Source organism: Cavia porcellus, unplaced genomic scaffold (genome assembly GCF_034190915.1).
Source record: "Cavia porcellus strain 051 isolate PalLab524CR breed Dunkin Hartley unplaced genomic scaffold, mCavPor4.1 scaffold_1, whole genome shotgun sequence".
NCBI lineage: Eukaryota > Metazoa > Chordata > Mammalia > Rodentia > Caviidae > Cavia > Cavia porcellus.
The window spans coordinates 150,159,408-150,184,139 of NW_026947484.1; the positions used below are offsets into that span (position 1 = coordinate 150,159,408).

At 34.8% G+C, this 24,732-nt stretch overlaps 1 protein-coding gene across 1 annotated transcript in view; it reads right to left on the reverse strand.

Moving 5' to 3' along the window:
* Positions 1–24,732, reverse strand: part of Adgrl2 (adhesion G protein-coupled receptor L2) — a 612,767-nt gene that overhangs the window by 200,368 nt on the left and 387,667 nt on the right. The window contains exon 3 of the mRNA XM_063257703.1: positions 14,757–14,798. The gene's annotated coding sequence lies outside the window, so the exon portion shown is untranslated. The remainder of the gene's footprint in view (positions 1–14,756; positions 14,799–24,732) is intronic.

The following is a 24,732-nucleotide window of genomic DNA, read 5'->3' on the forward strand; positions in this document are numbered from 1 at the left end:
ATCCCAGAGCCCTGCTTCTAAACATTTCCTTATATGGAAGTGTCTAGGCCATGAGTATACATTCTGCTGGATAGCAAGTTGGAAGTTTAAAAGATGTGTTTCCCGACTCTGGCAGTGAAGTCTCTGGCAGGTGCTTGGCTCATAGGGAAGGAGAGGGAGAGAAAAGTCAAGCCAGGTATGCTGTGCCTGGGTCACCTGCTCTAGATGCATGTGGACACCTGCATCCCAGGCCCTTGCCTAAATATGTTGGAAAGTGACAGCTGTGCATGTGGTTTCTGCCTAGTCTACACCCAACCAGAAAGCTCAGTCCTACCATAACGAACATTGTGGCTCTCTCTCTCTCTCTCTCTCTCTCTCTCTCTCTCTCGCTCGCTCTCTCTCTCTCTCTCTCTCTCTCTCTCCCTCCCTCTCTCTCTCCTGGTCTCTCTCTGTCTCTCTCTGCAAGGTTGTCTTGCTCGACAGTGAAAGAAGCATTAGAAGCTCATCTTCAAGATTAGTTCAATTCTGTGTTATACATATTTTGTTTCAACTTTCTTTTGGCTAAAAAACCCATTCCTCTAAAAGCAATTCTAATATAGGAGCCAAATATATTGATGAGATAGATAGTCTGCTCTGATTGGAGGGAGGGAGGGAGAGAGAGACAGAGACAGAGACAGAGACAGATAGAGAGAGAGATTCACCTTCAGCTACATCCACATCACTTCTGCAGCCTCTGCAGCCCCTTCACAAGATTCAACACTGTGCTCTTATGAGCAGAGTTAGAAAAACATTGACCTACAAAATTCTGTCACCCTCAGACCCACTCCGTGTTGTTCACCTTGGTAAATAATTCATTCAACAAACATACTGTGTAGCTATTGAGTGCTAGACTCTAAGAATACAAAGATAAATAAATAGTGTCTGCCATCAAAAGCTTATACACGGAGGAAGAAAACAGGAAAAAAAAAAAAAACAGCTACTGATACTGTGCTTTTCTGTATAAATTCTCCTGCAAGGAAAGGGAATGTTTGTCTCTTTAATAGACGAACAAACTAAAATCAGAAGGGTTAAGTAATGCATTGTCATGCATCTCCTCAGGGATGGAACAGGATTAATGCCATGGTCTCAGGGACACCAGACCTAGGTTACTACACACACACACACACACACACACACACACACACACACACACACACACACACAGAGTGCAGTTTGTTGCAGGATCTACAACAAAGTAAACACATTTCAACACGGATTAAAATTTAAAATGCAAATCACTCAAAGAAGACAGGAAAAGGTCCACAAAAACCTACATTATTAAGTCATTAAATTCATTATAATAATACTACCCCACCTCACACTATTAGTCTACACCTATGATCTCCTTCCTGCAACAGACTGGGAGGCAGAAGTCCTGATAGTACCAGGGGCTATTCCTGGAAAGTCATATACTTAGGAAGAATGCTATTTGCCTAAAGGAAACAAGAAGTATCTAGCAGTTGGAATAAAACCCCCAGCTAGCTTAGATGCTGTCTCTAACTACCTGTGAGACCTAATACAAGTCAATTAACCTTTTTAGATCGTAAATTTGGTCCTCAATAAAAGTTGAAATGCCCAATTTTCCATCCTTTGGGGTCCTGAACCTCAACCTGTGATGAATCTATGACTTCTCCAATGTCTCCCAGCTACTATAGTGTATGGTTCGCTCAGAAATAGAATCCAGCTTCTATTCCAGAGCTTTCTGCTATTTCATGCTGCTTGTTATTATTAAACTCGAGTGAAACTTCATTTCCCAGGCATAGAGTTTGGTCATATAAATGGCGTGATTTTACTTCAATCTGTTTTAATAATAATTAGACTGAGCTGATCGGAAGGTAAATAGGCAGACCTTCGTAGCTAGAAGCTGAACTAATGCGTAAATCCAAGACTACGTGGCTGGAGGAACATTGGAGGAAAATCTAGATGAACATAAAATGAAAGACACTGAGAAGTGATAGCATGGTGAGCTGCAGTACAGATTTCTTGGCCAGGAGGAGAAATAGATGGATTCTTTCTTACTGCATACCACAAAATCGACAGAGCAGCAACGTATCTTACTGTTTGAGATGTTAGTCTCCCAAGTATCTGCAGAAACTTTCATTCCTCCGAAAGCAAAACACTGACAATTTCTTGACCGGCCTTGCTGATAATTTCATTTCCCAGAAGACAGAGTAAGCATTAAGGAGAACTCCTGCTCCGCACCCAATTCTGACAGAGACTGGTAGGTAAACTGGAAATGATTGGAACCTTGGGGAAAAGCAACCATGCACTCACGGAGTTTGATTTAAGCAGTGTTCTGCCTATGCAAACACAAATGATTCTAATGAGCAAGAAAATGGGGAGAAAACTAAAGAGACCAGTGTGCTGCACAGAGACTTACTGACAGGCTCTGAATTTAAAGCAGCATGTGCAAAAGACGGTAAAAGGGCACACATAATCAAGCAAAAATATATGAGGTAGCATAGACCTATAAAAATGCAGCAGGACAAGCACAGGACGAGCTACAGCTTGTGAAAGATGTTAGGGAAAACCCAAAAATGCTTTTCCTTAGTGTGAAATAAAAGAGAAGATCAGGAAAGAAATAGGCCCATGTTTTTAGAAGTCAAAGACATAAAATTCATGAAAGGAAAGAACAAATCTTCTTTATCTGTCTTTTATTTTTTCCCTGTTAATTCATTCATAACTGTTGCCATGTCACTATATGTCATTAGGTCGAGAATGGGTCATGGCAACCCTTCTAAAAATAGTCCTTTTTGACATTCTCTGACTGCTAGACTTCTTTGTAAAGACTTACTGGCATTACTTGAGTATGTTCTTTTTCCTGCATTAGAATGTGAACTCCATGACTACACAGACTTTGTTTGGTGCTTATCTGTAGAGCTCTGTATGTACTAAGAACTGCTCAACAAGTATGCATTGAATGAATGAAGTCAGAATCACTAGACAATGGCTAAAAGATGAAAGACAGATAAAGGGATTGTAGCGAAGATAACATATATCAAGAACATAGTAGTATTGGGGATTTAGCTGAGTGGCATAAGTGTCTGCCTGGCAAGCACAAGGATATGAGTACAATCCCTGGTACCAAAAATAAAAACAAACAAACAAACAAAAACATAGTAGGTATATAGTAGGTATCACACTAAATATTTATAGTCACCTGTTCATTTAGTCATCCCTACAACTCTATAAAGCTTGAATTACTATTGAGTTGAATAATTTGTCCAAGATTCTTTAACTGCATAACTCAAGCACTAGGATATAAATCGTGACGGTGAGGCACAGGATCTAAGCACTTCACCTTTATGCTCTACTGGAAACGTTGACTGATCAAACTACCAACATGTCTCTTTTTTTTTTTTTTTTTTTTTGTTCTTTTTCATTTTTATCGGTACCAGGGATCGAACTCACGACTGCCTGCTTGCAAGGCAGGCGCTTATGCCGCTGAGCTAAATCCCCAGCCCCGCCAACATGTCTCTTGCAGAAACCGAAATGGTGGTATAAAATGTTCATCTGATTCCATTCAGTAGATAGAAGGTATCAGGAGACATAAAAGTGAGTTGTCTTATTTTCAAATAGTGGCAGAGCTACAAACTTCAGAACCATATGACCTTGCTGGGATGGGGAATGTGGGTATTCTAGACTCTCTGTCTCTGCCTCTGCCTCTCTCTCTCTCTCTCTCTCTCTCTCTCTCTCTCTCTCTCTCCATATATAGTTTTTGAGACAGGGTCTCGCTATGCAGTTGAGGCTGGCCTTGAGCTCATTTTGTAAACTAGGCTGATCTCAAACTCACAAGGATCCTCCTGCCTCAGCCTCCCTAGTGCTGGGATTACAGGCTTGAGCCACCATATCCATCTTAGACTACATTAATAAAAGTCTTTGAAGCACCTGCCTTGCAAGCAGGCAGTCGTGAGTTCGATCCCTGGTACAGATAAAAACGAAAAAGACAAAAAATAAGTAAATAAATAAATAAATAAAAATAAATTTTAAAAAAAGTCTTTGAAAGAATTTTTAAAACAATTTTAGAAAAAAGTATAAATTCAAAAAGAATAAGATATTTATACTGATTCTTTCTGTATATATATTCTTTCCTGTAAGACTTAGTAAACCAATATATAAGAACACTGGGTGCAAATATGGATTTTGTCAAGGAATTCACTCTTTCTGTATATCTTGTGAATTGGAAGAAAAAGTGGGTTTAGGGGTTGGATTATTGTGTGGCTTCATAACTAGTTGAATGATTGGACCCATGGTAAGAGTCATGAATCTGTGTCAGCTGGGAGAAATGTTTTCAAATGGACATTAAGGCCTTTATCCTGTCCTTGTCTGATGTGAACATATTTATTAATGACTGAGATGAAGCTGTACAAAGGAATGGCTGTTAAGAATAGATTCCACACGGGGTGGCACAACCCAGTAACCCCAGGTACTTGGGAGGCTAAGAAAGGAAGATTTCAAATCTGAGTCCCATCTGGGCAGCTCCATAAGGAACTGTCTCAAAATAAAAAATGGATGAAGTTTGCTTGAATAATTGTATGCCTGATCTAGCCTTGGGGCCAAAACATCAGCTGCCCAAAGTTGATTTGAAGGGTCTGTGATTTAGTAACCATATTTGTAGGGAAAAATAAAGACGCTTTATCTGGCAGTGAGTCAGTAGTATAATATGATTAGAAAAACAAACAACAACAAAATACATTCAGAGTGTGCATAAAAGAACAGAAGACATAATCTAACCAGTTTTCATTGTTAGGTTCTCATGTTCCATTCTAGATATAATATTTTAAGGAAGATGCGGACATGTAAGAATGCGGACATGTAAGAATTATAAAACTTCTAGGATTTAGCATGCTGAATGGTAAAGGGACTTGAAACTATCTTCTATGGTTTCTCAAAAGGATTTGGACTTTCTAGCCAGAAAGCTGTTGTTTTCATGGTTTTATCTGGATAGTAGAAACTTCATAATTTTAATCATTATTTAGCATTCACTGAGTTCCATGCTAACCATTTCCCATTAACTGATACTATCAACAACCCCAAGAAGTAACCTCCAGATTATTTAAGCTTTATAGATTAAAAAGCTGAAGCCAAGAGTGCTTAATGTATCCAAGACAGTAAATTCTCACAAGTGGTAATGCTTGAATTTGAACTTGGGTCAGTCTTTTTCCAGTGCCTGCTCAATTATTCTTTACAGCAGATTTCTCCTATACATGGAAATTAAATTATATTGTGTGTATGTATGTGTGTGTGTTCACATATGTGATGATGAAATTATGCAGGACAATAAGAACAGCATACCGTAAAAAGACAGGGAGTAGATTTGATATATCAATATTTTAACAATGGTTAAACTTGAGCAGGTGGAAAATGTCTATTTTCTTCATCTACTTCTTTTCATTTCCAAAATTTTCTTTCCTAAACTTATCTTAATTTCATAAAACTTCTGCCTATATTGTTTGAAAAAAAAACTATTATTATGTGAAATAAGAATTAGCTTTATTTTAAATGGTTCAAAGAGGTTGAATTAAAACGCTTTAATGTATTATGAAGCATATTTCAGTTTAAAAACCGAACCATTTGTACTCAGAGTTTTTCCAAGAAATTTTACTTTGACAGAGGATGCTAATGCAAATTTGAAAACACTATTTTTTGTTTTTTATTGTTTTCTGAGACAAAGTCTTGCTGTGAAGTCTAGGCTGACCTTAAAGTCAACACCATACAGCTTTTGGAAACTCTAAAATTGAACAGTTCTATATAATCAAGATTATAATCCAAAAGATCCAGAAGGTGCAAAATATGAACCAAGAAGAAATAAGTCCTGGCCTAGGTAGCTGGTTAATGTATTGCTTCACACTGAGCCTTTGGCAGTCTGCTCAAAAGGACCCTATTTGATAAATAAATTTAACAAAATATTTAGATATTAAATATTAGAACAGGAAAAGTGGCACATGGATAATATTAAGTTTCTGCACTCGCTTTTTTACATGGTATGCACGGACAGCAAAGACTGGACCGCAAACCGTCACGGTCGTTTATTTACTGCAGTCTCAGGGTAGCCCTGGTTGTTGACATCTGAGCACAGAGTAAGTGGTCCCCCCAGGAAATGTCACTTGGGCATGACCTCTCATCCACTCTCTCCCTCCACTCCAACCTCTTGCGTGCATCCTACTTTTTCTTTAAAGCAAAATTTTTATCATCTGACCTGAAAGTTCCACAAAAGCAGGGAAAATGTCTCTCTCTCTCTCTCTCTCTCTCTCTCTCTCTCTCTCTCTCTCTTTAAAAATCTTCCTCGATTATATTGCTTAATATAATAGACACAAAACAACCAATTTATTGAATTAGTTGGTATATATATTCAGCAAGCTTTTTTTATCTAATGGTGATCCAAAGATGTTATTTAACATAATATGTAATAGTAAAGAAAGCCTATCCTATTTTTTTCACTATAAAACTTACAAGTAGATTTCAGCTTTAGATCGTCCTGTTCTGTTTCCAACTACATGCATAAAATTTGGGAAAAGACTGAATATTTACTTTCTTGTTATTTTTGTGGCCTGGCCCTACTCCTACTGAGAAAAACTGTGCAGAAGGTCTTAAGTAAAAGCAATGCAGGACTCATTTTGAAAAAGAAGGAGGTAACATCTCAAATTCTATCTGGTTTCTCTTTATTGGAGACTCAGCCCTTACTCTTGTCATTTAACAAATATTGACACCTTTTTACATTGCTTTTCTTAGTCTAATTAAAAATATCTCCACTCCTGCAGCAGTGGGTCTTGTGTTTTGTTTTGTTTTGTTTTTCCTCACAGATAGGAAAGCATAATTCTGGAAAGGGATAGCAAATAATAGCAATCCTGAGAAATAAACTCTGCCATAGTCTGCACTTGAAATCAGAAAGTCTCTCTAGATATCGGAAGTTTAATTGTCAAACTACTGATGGTCCTAAGTCTTAGTATAAAAATCAGTTTTTGGCAATTGTCCTTCCTGTGACCCACCTCTGGAATAAATCAAAGGAATATGGCCCCTTATGGTCAAGGCAGGACTTTGAAAGTACTCACCCAGGAACTTTTTCCCAATCCTTTTCTCTCGTGATGGAAAAGGCATTAAGGTATTATTCATCCATTGCCTTCTGTGACTATCAACATGCATGGAAACCATCTCAGAATTTAATTTTCTGTATATAAATGTAGTTATCAAGGCCATTTTGGTTGCAAGTTACAGAAACTCGACTCAAATAAGTTTCAAAAAAAAGGCAATTTACTGGTTCATGGATCTCTAGAAAGCTTAATAACTGGAATTAAGGCTCAGAACCAGCCTTTCTTGGGACCTTGAACCATTATATTCTCCCTTTGCCTGAATCTGTCCCATAGTTACTTACAGAGATGGCCTAAGATCAGCTCAGCTTTGGCTGGGTGCCCATTATCAGGGCAATCAGGAGTTTGGAGCCATATACAGTAATTCCTTTGTAGAAAACTTTTAACACAGAAAGATAAAATTCTTCAAACGTCCTTGAGACTTTGGGAAAGAATACACAAATGAAGCAGATTCAAAGAATTTACAACATCCTTATCATTCTGAATTTTTAGTTAAATGGTTTCACTTACAAATACATTGAAGTTTGAAATAAGGTTCTACATGAGAGCCATCAATATATACTTTACTATTTTATTAATATAATATGTTACTTCCTGGTTTCAGCTAAATAGAAAAATACCTCTTTTTATTTCTATCCTCTTTTTTCTACACTCGTACACCTTCTACTCTTACAACTCTTACAGATAAACATCACAATCCAAACCCATTTCTTTATAATTAGGTTTAGTTTACACATTTAACTTGACTATGAGTTCCTAACTTTACTGCAAAGAAATATTAATGTTATTTATGATCAAATTAAATGCTAAAAGGTAAAATATTTCAAAATACAGCTTTTTGTGCAACTGGGATTGAGAATACAAGAGAAGATGAAATGGAATAAAAGAAAGCCAGGGGTTGGCTCAGCGGTAGATGATTGACGAGTTTGAATAGAACCTGGAATCCACAATGTTTAGCAAAGGAAAGAAGAAAGGAGAGAGGGAGGGAAGAAAGGATGGGGAGAGGGAGGACAGAAGAGAGAGTGCAACAGAGACGGAAAGATTAGACAGTAAGTTCGAAAAGAAAAATTTCTTGAGTTGACCAAGGGTATCTACAAAAATGAACACTGTATTTTAAAGATGACATCTTCAAGGTACTTCATTTTAAAAAGGTATGCATGACCACCATTTCCATATAACCCTGCAATAGAGGTCCAGATAGTGGAACACATGGAGAAAAAGGGAAGTATAAAACTAGGAAAGAAGCCAGAAAGAAAGATATAATTGTTTATATGGGAAATTCAAGGGAAAATACAGATAAATTATGAACATTAATTAGAAAGCTTTGAAAGTTTCTTGGTTGAAAATAAGAACACAAAAAGTAATTATATCTATATACAGAAGCAAATATTAGAAAATCATTTAAAATGTAAATCATTAAAAACATAATTTTAAAATGTTTTATTAAAGGAGTAAGCAGGACTAAATCTAAGAAATTTATTTGGGAAATAAAATCTCTTTGAAAAACATTAACAAAAATCTAAATAAACGAAAAAGTAGAGTATGTTCTTAGAACACTAGAAATCATAGTAAAAATGTTATTTCCTTTCATATTCATCTGTGGACTCTAACAAATTTCAGTTGAGTGTTGTGGATGTAAACTGTGGCAGTGACGTATTCTTGAGATATTTGTGTAAAAAAAAAAAAAAAAAAAAAAAAAAAAAAAAAAAAAAAAAAAAAAAAAAAACAGTCCAGGCCAGCCAGGATACCTCAGAAAAAAATGGTATAGAGAAACATACTTGATGCTTCAGATTATTATGAAATTATCTTGGTGATTCTAGAGAGGAGAGAAATTGATCAATCCAAAGCATAAAACAGGGAGCCAAAAATTAAATCAGATATATATGAAAATTTGATTTCTGAAAATGTTAGCTTTGAATACTAGAGCAGTAAGTATATTATTTCTACCTCATACCATCCATGAAAATTGACTTCAAATTGATAAATACTTAAATACAAAAACGCAGGAATACTTAGATGACAAAGGCAAAGCTTCCTTAAGTATAAAATATACAAGTGAAAAAGGAAAGCTTGCAAAATTTAACTGAATTAAGATTAAAAACTCAATACAGCAGGGCATCTCAAATAAATGAAAAAAATCCACAAGCTAGAAAAATTTATTTACCCCATAAATAAAATACAGTATATTAGTATAGATATTATCTTCAAAGCAATTAACAGAAGACAATTCAGCTAATAGAAGATAATTCCAGAAAGAATGGCTATTAGCAAGAAATCAAGCAACAACAAATACTGGTGAGGCTGTAGGGAAAAAAGAACCTTTCTCCATTGTTGGTGGGAGTGTAAATTGGGACAACTAACACAGAAATCAATGTGGAGATTTCTCAAATATGTAAAATTAGAGATTTCTTTTGACCCAGCTATTCCCTTTCTTGATATTTTTCCAAAAGAGTTAAAAGCATCATACTACAGCTGTATATGCCCACCCATGTTTATAGCAGCATAGCTGCTAATAGGTAAACCTTGGAAACAGCCCAAATGCCCATCATTGGATGAATGGATAAAGGAGACGTGGTTTTTGTATATGATGGAGTACTACTCTGTCATAAAGAAGGATACATTTGAGACTTGTTAGTGTAATGGATGTACGTTGAGAACATACTTATAAGTGAAATATATCAGGTGCATGTGCATAAATATCACATTGTTTCTTTTGTGTGAGAAACCAAAAACCATAAATAAGGACCAAAAGATGGTACATATTGGGAAGTAGGAAGAAAATGTTCAAATGAGAAAGGGAACAAAGGAGGGGGGAGGAAAAAAAGGAAACCAAAAGGAAAAAAGACAACAGAAGGAAAAAATGGAAACAAAGCTTTTGTAAATAATGAAACAGAATGGTTAGAAGGAGGTGTGGAGTGATGAATGTGATCATTATGTATATCAAAATTAATTTTTAAGATGGGTTAAAGGGGTATAAACCTCATTAAACAGGAACCGTCATTGTTATTAAGTGAAAAAAGATGTTCATTCTCATTAGTAATAAAGAAACTTAAAACTCTGAGGACTTTTTATTTTCCATTCACCAAATTAGTAGGACATTTTTACTACCTGATTCCTTAATATGGTGACAAGGACACAGAAAATTGGACAGTTGTCTTTATACTCCTGGTAGGAGTGTAACACTGATCCTTTGTGGAACGGTTAGGAAATATCTATTGAATTTAAATTTTTATATAGCAGTCTTTTCATCTTAAAGCAAATATTCTAAAACAGGGATTCTCAATCTTACATTCTTGCCATTTTACTGAGATAATTCTTTGTAGCAGAAACTATGTCTGTTAGGGTGTCTGGCAGCATCCTTTGCAGAATATTGAGCATTACCTGGAGATATTAGTAGCATCCTCCAGTTAGAAACAAAAAAAGCTGGTCAGTATTGCCAGATTTTGTCTGGGGACAAAATCACCCCAGTTTAAGAGCCACTGAACTAGTGAAATATTTGCAATCTACTGCATACATGCATAAAAATGATCTAGAAGCAGCATCTAACCGTAAAGAACAAAAGAAAGACACAAAAACTCACAACACGTCCAAGTATCCATGAATGTTGAATAAATTGTATCATATAACAGAATATTATATCACAGTATAAACAAATGAATTATAACTACATGCTGCATAGGGTTGAAACTCAAAAATTTAATGTTGAGGGGAAAAAATCATAGAAAAATATATGCCCCATTTACATGTTACCGCAACACATCAGAGAGCAAGCATTTTAACTTCAGAGACTAAGTACTACAATTTAATGTAAGAAACCAAAAAGCCTTTTTTCTGATTTGATATTTCAAGTTGCATATTTGAAGTAATGGAAAATGGTAATAAGCCCATTTAGAATGTTGCTCAGGAAAGTTTGGGGGTTAAAAAACAAAATGGTTTAGTGGTTTGAGTCCTCAAGACATATTTTCTTAAGCAATAGCTACTAGGGGCTGGAGATTTAGCTCAGCAGCATAAGCGCCTGCCTTGCAAGCAGGCAGTCGTGAGTTCGATCTCTGGTACCGATAAAAAGGAAAAAGACAAAAATAAATAAATAAATAAAAGCAATAGCTACTAACAGATAATGTGGTCAAATACTTTAAAAATATAGCCTTAAGAAAAGAAAGACAAGCAGGATAATCTAGTGGCAGAGTCATTACACACAGTGAACTAACTTCCTCTTGTAAAAGGGGGAAAACATCAATTGTTTTTTGCTAATTAAGATGAATATTATTCCTGTGAAATGAACCAAAAAGTTGTATGGAAACAGAAATCCCGAAAGAGATTTATAATCTACAACAATAACTGCATGTAACTTTAATTGAAGAAAAAGGGGAAGGCTTTTTATCTTTGCTTTTTGCAAGATCTTATAAGTAATCAACCTGTGGACCAATTAGCAGTGCCTTATATTGCTGTCATCCGATCTAAAATTTGACATTGGCTAGATTGGAAATATTTGCGGCATTTTCAAGCAAATGGACAAAATGATAATTGCCTAATGTATAATACAATAAACCATTAATGAAATAAACCACAAAAAATTTTTTTTGGTACAAGGATTGAACTCAGGACCACACTCCTTCAAAAGCAGACACTTATGCTGCTGAACTAAATCCCCAGCCCCTAAGATCAAGAATTTTAAGCCCAACTAATATGATGTCTCTTATTCAAAATCATGCAGCTAGTCTTTGATTCTTCAATCTCTTTTTACGTTATTTATTGTTACTTATTATTATTATCATCATCATTTGAGATACAGTCTTGCTTTGTAGGCCCAACTGGTCTTAGAACTCACTATGCATCGCAGGCTGGCCTTCAACTTGCAGAAATCCTCCCAGCCTCATCCTCCCAAGTGCTGGCATTACAAACTTTTGTTACTTCACCCCACCTGGTCCTTCAGAATTCACAGCTGGTGAATAGCTAAGAATGGCCACTGACTTTTCAAATATTTCAATAATTCTTCCTTGTCTCTCTCAGGTTTCATTTTAAAAAATTTTTATTAGTACATTCTCACAGTACCCAATGATTACATCCATCGTGGGGAGCTGGTACATGGGTTTATAACATTTTAATGCCTTGTAACCTCCCTCTCTTTCCCTCCCCGCTCCTTCCCTCCCTTCGCCACCTCTCTCCTCGCTTCTCTCCCCTTCCCTGCATCTTTTTCATCTCTCTCTCTCTGTCTCTGTCTCTCTGTCTGTCTCTGTCTCTGTGTCTCTGTCTCTGTCTGTCTGTCTGTCTCTGTCTCTCTGTCTCTATCTCTGTCTCTGTCTCTCTGTCTGTCTCTGTGTCTCTCTCGCTCTCTCTCTCCCTCTTGCTTTCTCTCTCCCTCTATCTCTGTCTCTGTCTGTCTGTCTGTCTGTCTCTGTCTCCCTGTCTCTATCTCTGTCTCTCTGTCTCTCTCTCTCTTCCTCTCTCTCTCTGAGCTGCATCCTTGGCCCTCTACTCATGTTTATACCTTACCAGATTGTAGTCAATTCCATTACAGTTTGAAGTAAGCTTAGAGCCAGTAAGATGGAATGTGAACAGTGCTACACACATACCTTTTAAAATCTAAATTTTTTCTAAACTTATTGGTCCAGCAATAAATGACTATATTTAAACAGGACTCAAAATAAATTTTATACTTTCATGCTAAATCTTCATCCCTTAATAAGTTACCACTGATTAGAATGTTTTATCTCACATATGTTTTAGTAGTTGTTATTTTGTTAGGATTACTATTATTTATTTTGTTTATTCACTTACTTATTTTTGTGGCACTAGGGATTTAACCCAGGACCTTACATGTGTTAGGCAAGCATTCTACCACTGAGCCACACTCCTATTCCTGATAAATAATTTTTCAATGATTATTTTAAGTTAAGAATAACTCTGCTAAAATGTTTTTATACTTGCTTAGCTGCCTGTTGTAGTTTATTTTCTTTTCATCTTAGACTTTAACATGTTTTCATATTATAGTTGTAAAGATGGCTTTCAAAAAAACAGGGAGCGCTGGGGATCAAATCCACACATGCAAGGCAAATGCTTTGCCACTGAGCTACTGCCCAGATGAACAATGGTTTTAGGTAGAAATTATTTTCTTTATTGCAGAAAAGGTGATTTACTAACAAAAATCGAGTTTATTTTAAATGCTTTGTCTTCATGTTTTAACCTTTCTCTGTGTAGATCTTTCATTCTTGTGAAACAGTTAATACAGTGCCAGTTCTTATATACAAAGCCCAAGGTGGAACTGGGGGCCTGTTTCCCACACATATGCTTCAATTCTATGAGCATTTTTGTACCAGAGTAAAACATTTTAGAGGTATAGCTCTATCTTCACTTTGAATCCTATTTTTGTTTATTTTTCCAATTAATTTTCATTTATATTTTTAGTTCCTCCCTAAAGTAGGTGCAAGGTACTTTATTTTTAATTGTATGATATCATTGGGTCATGCAGTTGGTACAGAGAAGTATTTTTTTACTATAAATGTGTATATATGTATATAACTTTTGTTGTTTTTGTTTTTATTTTAAAACAGAACAAGAAAAGTGACACAGAATTTCAAAACAAATAATAGGAGATTGACAATGGTTAATATATTGTGTATTGTTATCTTCAAAGTAGTTGCTCAATATTGTTCAAATAATGGTTTTATTCTTGCTATACATATTTATCACGTCATTAAGAAATGAATCTTAAAATACTTATATTCTAACTCTTTTGTGTACCTTTTGTGAATCTGTTTTCTAAACCCACAATGTAATAACAATTCTTTCTCCCTTCAATACAGAAATATGCAACATATGTTTGTTTGTCCTGCTTTTTCAGTAATATAACACTTTCTGATGACTGCTTTATTTCAAAGTGCTATTTTTCTACAGTGAAAAATACCTTCTTTTTATAGAGATTAATCAAGACCACTAGGGAAAATTCTTTCATAAGATACAGTAATAACTTGCTGAGAAATATTTTACTCTGACTTTTCCTATTCAATAAGATTAATTTTATTGTTATTTGGATTGTAAAGAAGTTATGATCAAGACTAAACTTGAATATTACTTTTAATGTCATAAAAACATAAAGCTAACAAAACTATGTGTTTAACAAAATCCTATGATATTTAACTCACTTAGAAGTTATAATGTATGCTTTTAGAAAATAAGCACTTTAAAATTCACAGATGTTGCAAAGCCCTGGTCAAATATAAGTTATAATCACGTTTTATGTAATGGTAAAAATTCCAAAGGACTCATAGTCACCCACTTTCAATATGTATCACAGATATGCTTTCTCTTTTTGCTCATAGAATGCAAATCACATTTATTTCTATATCTGTGTATATTTTAAAATAAATTACTGCAGAAAACAAAATATTGAATATACCACATTCAAGTGCAATCTAATAGAGAAACAGAACCTTGTGTTTGCGTCAAAGAGCCTGTAGCATATTTGTTGAGAACTTGAAAATGCTCAAGGAATTTGAATGCAGCATTTATTTCTCAAAGTGTAAGCTGCCTTATAATTATCAGATCATGCATGTATTTAGTAACTGATACTCCATTTTTGTTATACCAATTCAGGGTTTTTTTGTTTGTTTTTGTTCAGCACTATCAAATATAGAAAGAGTCTTTACTTACCATACTGGGAAAGATGAAATTTATCATTGTGCCACAAATGCCCTAGAAAGCAAAGAAAATATTATTATTTATTATACCTGCATCCACAGGGATCCCAACTGCCAAATATAATGCATCAGCAGCAAAACAAAAATGAAGTAAGTCTACTGAACAAAGCACAAATCAGTACTCTAAGAATTCTGAAACATGTCTTTGGACAGAACAACTTTAGAATTAAGAAATTATTATAAGTACTTTTACACAGAGAATAAAATGTTATTTTCTGAAAACAAATACTATAGAATTAAGAGAAAATTATCAATTATTTTTTACAGTCCCCTTTTAACCCAGTTGAATTTTTCATTAATACCAATGAGACAGCTAAACCTAAATTTTTTAAGCGAAAATTGGAAAACATTCTAGTTTCCTTAAGTCATCATTCATGACCATGACTTTAATTTACCCAACTTTTTTTTTTTTTTTTTTTTTTTTTTGGTACTGGGGATTGAACTCAGGACTTCACATTTGCCGAGCAAACTCTTACACCGCTGAGCTAAACCCCTGGACCCCTCATTATATTAATTCAAATGTGAGTAAATTTTCTGTCTGGAGTCTTGTTAATAAAATCAGATATAGGAGCTGAGAAACAAAATTTAAATTTCAAGATGATTTTTCATAGTGAATCATTTATTTGCTTGTCATTTTCTATTGATTGAGGTCATATTTACATCACATGATAAGAATTGGAATAAAATTATAGTTGGAAAAGATGTACTTGGGAAAGAAATTATATTTTTTAAAATTATTCACAAATGTTTACTTTTTATTTTTAATAATTGGCACAAAATACATTTTCCATCAATGTATATAGATATATGTCAGGATATCAGAAAATATGCTTTATATCATCCTGATAATAATGTTATTAAATATTAGTTGCATTCTCTTCCTTTATGTTTTTTAAAATATCATTAACATAATTTTAAGAAAATACACAATTCATATGTCTGTCAAAACTACATAATTGCTGAATAAATTTTAATGGATAACATAGGAAATTTACTTGAATTTTCCAGATAATGATATTTTACTCCCTACAACTTTTTTTACTACAGTAATTTTGAATAAAAATTATATTTAAATATGTATTTGAAAACTTCCTAAAAACAATAGTACTTCTATGTATAAAAACAAATTATAATTTTAAACCACTGAAACTAATGCTCACTTTTTTCTTTCCAGTGGTGAGATTGAACCTAGTGCCTGAGGCTCTGCCACTTAGCTGCTCAACTAGTCCAAAAGTTTTTAAAAGATCCTTTGCTAGAGAATAAGATTTGAAGGGTGTATTACTAGGTTTTCATACAGATAATATTTTGTTAAGCATTTTTATAAATCAACATTTGGATAGCAAAAATGGAAGCCAGAAATTCTGTAATGATTCAGGAATTCTCCCTATGAAAGTAGTTTGTTTTAAGTAAGTTATTATTTGTTATTTAATCATAAGTATTTATAATTTAATTCAAACATTTGTATTTAAATTTTAATGTAAGCATATAAAGAAAAAGTTTTAAACTTAGAAATTTTTATTGCATGTGATACCTAGTCTTAAAAAATTATTCTACTCATATTTGTAATTTCTAAACTGCTAGGAAATTTTTTTAAAAAAAGCATTTTTAAGCACCAGCTCCTGAAGAGGGCAGCACGTTCTAGATATTATTGAATTCCAAGCTCCAGCATTACAGCTTTGGCTTTAGTGTACTTTTTTAAGAACTAAAGGGGGAAAATTGATATGTTTTATAGACGCCAGCTCTGCTGATACAATAAGCCAGCAGAAATTCCAGGCAGTTGCAGATCAAGGTCAAAACTGCATTTGATTATTAAGAGAGAACGTTCGAATTAGACACCTAAAGCTATGTTTTAGAAAAGGAACAACAAAATGCTAGTAAGAAGATGCTCCATGAGGAAAGTGCTTTATCTTAATACTGTAGATAACTTTACCTATGGCAGTGCATTGGCTGTCAAAACTACTAAAGGGGTTAGATGTAATTATCTCATTCCTTGCACATTTCATCTCAATTGCTATGGCAACATTCAGTTGCCTCAGTAGCAATCCACGCTTTAATCAGATATTTTCTCCTCATTTTTCTGTGATACAAAACTATGTAGTCAAATTTACAACCAAGTGCTGATGAATCTGATAACACCTCTTACAGTTTAACAGACAACTTGCCTCCGCCCACATGTATAAATATTTTCAGAGGCTTGTAGCTCTTGCACAAGCACAAGATTTAATGGAAGAATATGTTTGGACTTTCTTACTTCTTAATTTGTTAATGCTTTTTTTTTTTGCCACTGTTCTTTATTTAGAATTTTTTCTAACCAATTTGAAACCCATTCCAGACAGTCACTATCATAGGTCACCTGAACTCAATAACAAAGCTGATAAACGAAAGAAATAAAGTCTAGTGTTCACATGTCAACTCTCCTAAACAAATCTTTTGATTTATTTAACTTTTATCTGAGTATAATTTGTGTTGACAGATCAAAGAATCTTTTTTTTTTTTTATTTCCTCGAATGCAGGTAAGAGAAGCAAAGAAAATAATTAAGGACAAAGCACGATCTGTAATACAAGGAGAAGAAACTTTGGTCAAACTTCAATAATAAAACAGTTTTAATGAGAAGGGAAAGCATGATGTATTAAATTCTTGATGTCACCTGGGTGGCTATTAATGATCTACATTGTTGGATAAAGTATCATTTTAGCATTCTGCAAAAGACTAGAGGATCTTTGGCATATAAAGAAATGCAAAAGGCCTTCAATTCTGATTTCAAGTGTAGGCTGATTGTATTTCCTTAAATGCTTGGAATTTTGCGAATAGTCACTATAATTTTATACATACTAAAAATTTGTTAAACTATAATTAAGAAACAATACTATCTAAGACTTTCTTTACAATTTTAATGGTTACTAAACCTTATCTTTCAATGAAGGTTATTTTAACATGAAGTTGTGATGGTTCTCTGGTGAGAAGTTCTACATCAGTAGCAGAAAGCAATACTGCAATGTGGCTTTTGATCACTTAGTAGTATCTAATAAAATGTCTGTTAATGGAGGCAACCAAAAAAGGATGCTTTGTATAGCTATGTTTATCAGTCTAATGGTTAAATAACAATTTCTAGACTATAGCTTATGCAACATAGATGACTATATCACCAAGAAAAACTTACTCTAACAAAAATTATTTAAAATACAGATCTTATATACTTTCAACTTGAACTGTAGTCAGTATTAGGAGAGTATGTTCAAAGTAATTATTGAAGGCTGGGGATTTAGCTCAGCATGTAAGCACCTGCTTGGCTAGCGCGAGGTTGTAAGTTCAATCTCCAGTACCAAAAAAAAAAAAAAAAAGTAGTTACTGAAAAGCTAACTCCTTATTGGTAAAATTTGGAAGCCATAAAACCTTAGGAGAAATTGAAAATCCAAGAGGCATTTAATTAACAAGAAAAATCTTTACACTGAAAGGAAGCATAGAACTTGTCTTCAAACAGTTGAAGGACTTATTGTGTAAAAGAGATACAGAGTATCTTAAAAAACTGATAAATAGTAAAAGTTCCAATGAAAAGGTTCCAGCTCCATAAATAACAAATAAAACCCTGTAAAACAATTGGTATTCTTTAAATAATGGCACAAACCGTGAAGCATAAAATTCCTTGTGTAGGCATTTGTCATGAAATATGTATAGATGAACTCTTTTTTCTGTTGTTTTTCTTAGATGACAGGATTGCAGAAAACATGTTAGAACCCCTCCCCAAATTTAGGTTTGGGAGTTAAAATGAGTGACTTCTCCATGAATTTTTCAAATACTGGTGCCATAGGTCAATGTGAAACCCTAGCATGATCTTCCAACAGCATATTCAGCAGTAAGTGTGCAAAGCCCACTCTAAAGAAACAGCCCAAATGAGAAACATGAACAGTTCTTAGTGAAAAGTTACATAAAACCTCCAAGGAGACATGTAAATCGGTCCTAACTGGCATTCATTCAAGAACTTCAGGAGACGTCAAGGGGTGGCTGAAGGTGAAGAAGGAATTCCCCTTCCACCTTGGCTGGCCTCACCCACCTAGAGCCCCGGGGGATTGCCAGACGATGCCTGCGCTACTGCTAGTGTTAGGCTGCTCTCTGGATTCTGGCACTATTTTCAAACTCTTTATTCATTTAAGAAATAATAATTGCTCAATTAAGGGAGTTGGCCTTTTCTTCCTTATACAGAGAAATAAAAGTCTAAGAGAAAATTACGCATTGTGTGGGAATGCTTGTCTTTAGTAAGACTGCCGAGTTAGACAAAAGAAAGTTGTAACTAATTTGAAGATTCTAAATACAAGGACATTTCAGATTTCTGGAGTCAGAGTAATATATACTTTTCATTTGACAGCAGATCCTGTGAAGTTCTAGTTTAAGTTGGTTGAAAATAGTGTTTTTACTCAGTTTGGTTTTGAAGTTTCCTGTGTGCCCGCCTTTGAATCACATTGAAGGAGCCAAAGGGATCACAAAAGGTCTTACACTAGCCAACCCTAATGTACTCTCATGCTGTTGCTTGGAGCATGAGTTCTTTGAAGAATGACTGTTTACTAGAAGCATCTGTTTCTACCTAAAGAGCTGATTAGTGGTTTTGCAGCAACCAGAAAGGTTAACTTTAGTTTTACTACTGAAGAATATGGGATATTACATACTTCATAAGTATTTAATCTCCTCTGCCTTTCTTGACCCCTTCAAATCAAAGCTTGACATTAACTTATGTTGGTGAAAATTCCTCCTGCTGAGGATTTTGCTAGCAAATGGTCTTGAAACTTGTTTCCAAAACGCTCACCTACAAAAGCTTTTATTAGCCAATTCCATTTGGTTGGCTGTGCTCCAACATAGTCTCTAGTGAACACAAATATTAGCTACAGAGAAAGAGAAACTTCCATGGCACCCTGGAGGAACTTTTTGATCCAAAGGATACTACTAGCAAACCAAAGTGTCACTGCGAATTCATGAACAGTTCCTTATGTCATGAATAGGAGTAGGAGGAAAAGACTGCATATGTGCAATGATTGTTTCATGTGTGTAAACCTAGTAACCAACTCAAGATCAAAGACTGTCTTCAATCAACAAGTGTTTCTTTAGTGCGTACCATGTCTAAAACTGAAGAAGTCAGAAAAAGACAAATGAGAGCTATTTTTAATGATGGTATTTGTTGAATACATGAAGGAAGATATCTTATTGGCCTATTAAAAAACTTAAGATTCCCCTATAGGAGATAAAATTAACACTAAACAAAGCACGGTGTCTTTTTGTTTTGTGCTTATGGTTGAAGCGTTTAATCTGTTTTATACCACAAAATGTTTTAGCATATCTGAACAATAGTACTTCACAGAAGTAGTTTTGAGGAAGAAGCACACAATTTGTGGCTTTATCCACTGTGACCCTGCACCCTCAGGTCTGTCACTTGCTTTTCTTGGCTGTGTCTACCAAGCTTTAATTGGGATCTGACAGAAGGTAGGACAAGTCTGCACTCTTGTTTGCACTGTGACTAAGCATTTGGAAAAGGCTTATTGAATGAATAAAGAATGAAAAAGAAATTTAAGGAGATGAAAATGTGGGTGACCAAAATTCAGAAAAGTATTCCGTATGTTTGGGATGATTTCAAATGGTCTCAGTTTTGTGGAAGATATGTAACTTTTCAGTGGGCTTCAATCAGAGATATAAGTAGACAGGAAGGAGATAGGGTATTTCTGGTAGAGTGAAGGTCATAAGCAAAGAAACTGCAGAAGAAATAGTGAAAAGATGTAATTCTGCTTTGCTGGGGATCGATATCAGGGCCTTGCATTCTCCCACTGAGCTATACCTCCAGTCTTAATTCTTCTTGAGAAGACCATGAGCTGCATTATAAGTTAGTACTTTGGTTTTGATTAATGAATATGGTAGAGAAATATGTCCCAAACTTCAATTTGAAAACCTAGAAACCTTGCTATAATAAAGACTCTAATTTAAAAAGAAGACTCTGATCTAGTGGGTTTGGATTAGGGTGTAAGATTATTTGTTTTTTTCCAAATTCCCATTCTATGTCTCCATGCTGAACTGCAAACCTGCAAAGGATCCTTAATGCTAGACAGGATCATCTGATCTTGATGTGGCAGGCGTGTGAGAGCTGCTTTATTTTGCCTAGTAGTTATGCAAGATGAAAAGTGCTCTTAGGGAGAGTAGCGTGTCAACCTCAGAAAAGTATGCTAAAGAAGAAACAATATGAATATAGAAAAACCTGCTGAGAGGCTTTCTGCATCTTATCTGCATATTTCACAGATTGGATGCTCAATCACCTGTTGATTGATTAGTTTATGTGGACATGCTTAATTCAAGTAGGTTCTTGGTGGAATAATTGTAGGCCCAGTGACTTTTTGAAAACAAGTTTAGCTAAAAACACATGGGGAAATCCATGAATGTTGCCTCTCCATCTGGAAAATTGTACTGGTTCTCAAAAGACCAAAATGTTAGCTCTTCTTTTCTTCTACTGTATAATCATAATTATGCCCTCCTACATATCTCTCAAACTTTGACCTTATTAAATCATAATGATGATAATAATAATTAGTGACAGTAGCACAACTCGTGTTTTGAGTGATTTTTTATTCATAGTGTCAAACAAATAGCTAAGAATTTCTATAATTAAAGCCCTATAATTATTGCTGTACTATTACTGTTATTCTCCATTTATACAGGGTTTTTTTTTAAAGAGCACTGTGCACCCTAATTTTGTGTCAGATGCACACCAGTAAATGTATTTATTCAGAGAATGAATGATCAAAATGCATCCTATGATATCACTGAGTTCTTAGTGTAGCTTCTGCATTTGGTTGATGGTTAACTTTTTTTTTTTTTTTTTTATCGCCTCTAATTGCTATAGTGGATAGCAATCAGTGTTCTCTATGTCCCAGATATAACTTTAAACAATTTACATATTTTATCTCATTTAATGCTGGTAATAAACCTAAAACTTGGGTGTTGTTATTATGCTCTCTATTTCAGATGTGAAGAAAATAAAGTACAAAGGGATTAGGTTATTTGTCTAACAGAAAAGTTGGATGTTCGATTCCACTATATTGTATTGCTGATTTTTTAGCCTAGCTTTTCTTTAGTAATGTGGAATTCTGTTTTCTTAAGTGAGCAGCATGAAAAGTTTCTTAAAATTATAATATGCTTTAAAAGTTCATTTTCTTACACATTCAAAACATGTTTATGAGATCCAAGAAGTCTTATTGTATTTCTTGATATCAATTGGTACTCTGCCATGATACCGAGTCGTGGGATAAAATCTTTTCTGTGAAGGTCTTTCCAGTTATACTCCAAATCCTTCACAGCATAGCTCACTTCCACGTAGATTAAAGACTATTCCCCCAGATATCCAAAGCCCTGTTCAAAAGATAGCTTGCTTTAAACATGTTTGCCTGTGGGGAAATATAGCCAATTTCTGTAATAATTTATTAGTAACAAAAATAATAATGACATACTTGCAGCTATTTCAAGGGTTTCATAGGATAGAAATTTCTATTTGATTAGCCAACTACCATCAAAGAAAGTACAGTATTTGTTTATTCCCCTCTACAAGTTTAGCCATGAAATCTAAATTCATTTCATTTTGTGTTGAAATGGCATATCTTTGCCTTGCGCAGGCTAACCTCACAATACTGGGATCGTCCTGCTTCAGCCTGTGGAGTAGCTGGGTCTGCAGGTTCACCTCACAGCACCACATTTTTAACATTTAATTTCCCAATTGGAAATGAGATTCATTGTAATAATTTCTGAAATTATGCATTTTCTTATTTTGCTTTAAAGAAATTTTATTCAATTTTTTCCAGCTACACGAATACACTTGAGCAAATCAATCCTTGATCATGTGCTGGACCTCACCTCTATAAATTTACTTGCTCTTCTGATTTTGCCTGTGTGTTGCACATTAAGCATTGGTAGCATTAAATGGATACAGTAATGGCTTCAGTCTCCTTGGGAATTCTCCTTATGTATGTCCTGAATTTTCTGTTTTTGCTCATATTCAGTTTAAAAGCTTACACAGTCAGGGAATCTAATGTTTACCATGTTGTTTGTTTTTGAGATAGGGCTCCAAAATGCTACCCAGGCTGGCCTCAAATAATTCTTCTGTCTTGGCCTCCTCAGTATCTATATTACAGACATCTGCTACCATGCCTAGCTTTTGCCCCATTATTGGAGAACAGCAGTATTTTAACAATTCAAGTAAATACAAAGTATAACCTGTCCAAATATTACTTCTATTTGTGCTTTCTGCTCCTAAGGAAATAGCACAGATACCAAATATCTGATAGATCTTCAATTTTAATGGAATTTCCAAATTTCAACCTGTGGATTTTAGGGTGACATGCATTTGCAGATCATAAGAAATTGTATTATAAAAGTCTGTGAAAGAGAATAGAGTCCTCTGAAAGCTAACCTCAGTTATTTTGGTTTATGACATTTCATGGAAGTCATCAATTTTTTTTTTTTTATCGGTACCGGGGATCGAACTCACGACCGCCTGCATGCAAGGCAGGTTCTTATGCCGCTGAGCTAAATCCCCAGCCCCCAAAGTTATCAAATTTTAAAATATTTAAAAATTTTTACTTTGAAACAATGTCAAATCACAAAAAATGTTTTAGTCACGGTGCAGATAACATTTTTTTCTGAATTGTTTGACAGTACTTTACCAACATGATGTCTGTACTCCTAATAATTTTAACAACCTGGAACAGTTTCCTTTAGAACTGAAGTACAACCTCCAGAATCAGAAAATTAGCACCAATGCATCACTTCAGGCATTGAGTGTGAAACATTTCCACATGTTTTCCCATGATTTTCAGGAATTTGATGGTAAGATACACCTTGTTAGATTTTTCTTTTGCTTTATGTTAGATTCGGGTTGTCTATCTGTGATAAAGAAATTATGAAAATGATTAATTTCCTAGCATCGTACTAGGTGGCACATGATTTGTGACATTAACATTGATTTAGTGATGAAGGTAATCACTGTTACGTTGCCTTTTTCATGCTTTTTATAAGTATTTTGGGGGAACTCTCTTTTGTATGTATGTACGTAGGTTAGCATGGACTCATGGCTATCCATTTTATTTGCTGAGTTATAATCTACCATTGTGGAAGAGCTGCTGTTACTGTATAAGAACCAACTGTAAGATGCTATGGAATGGAGGAGAGACAGACAGAGAGCAAAGAGAGCCCAGTTTACTGAGGGACTTCATGCAGGATCCCGCCATTGGGTTCAGAAGGATGGGCATGCATCTTGGTTGGGACAAAAGTGACTTCATCCAAACTAGAATATTCTTGTTTTATCATAAACTACAGGGGGTGAGAATTTAGCTCAGCAGCATAAGTGCCTGTCTGGCATATGCGAGGTTGTGAGTTCAATCCCCTGTACCAAAAAATAAAAGTTAAAAAAAATAAACTTACAGCTGAAGAGTTGAGCATGTTGGGTACTGACATCCCATTGTAAAGCTGCATATATCACTCTACTAGTTATCCCCCCTTATTACGGTATGCAGAAAAAACCATGCAAGAGAAACTGGCTAGAATTACTCTGGGCAATCAGAACTCTAGTTAGTACTCATGATGACAGTAATTATATTCAGCTGAATCCATGTCTCTTTGTCATTATTGTTACTCACTTTGATATTTGAATTGTCTCAGCTATTATCAGCATGATCCTCTTTAAATGACTTTTTTTGGACAAGTCCAAGGCATTGTTTGAGTACTTCTATACTTTTGTACAGTGAGACATTCCAAGATCATTTTGTATTTTATGCCTCATTTTTTGCAATCAGCTAGTTTCTTTTTGTTGAGAATAGTATTTAGAAACCAACTGGGAGAGAGGTGTGGCCATTGAGAGTATCATTCTCAGAGTCCAGAAACAGAAATCATATATATGTGAAACTTC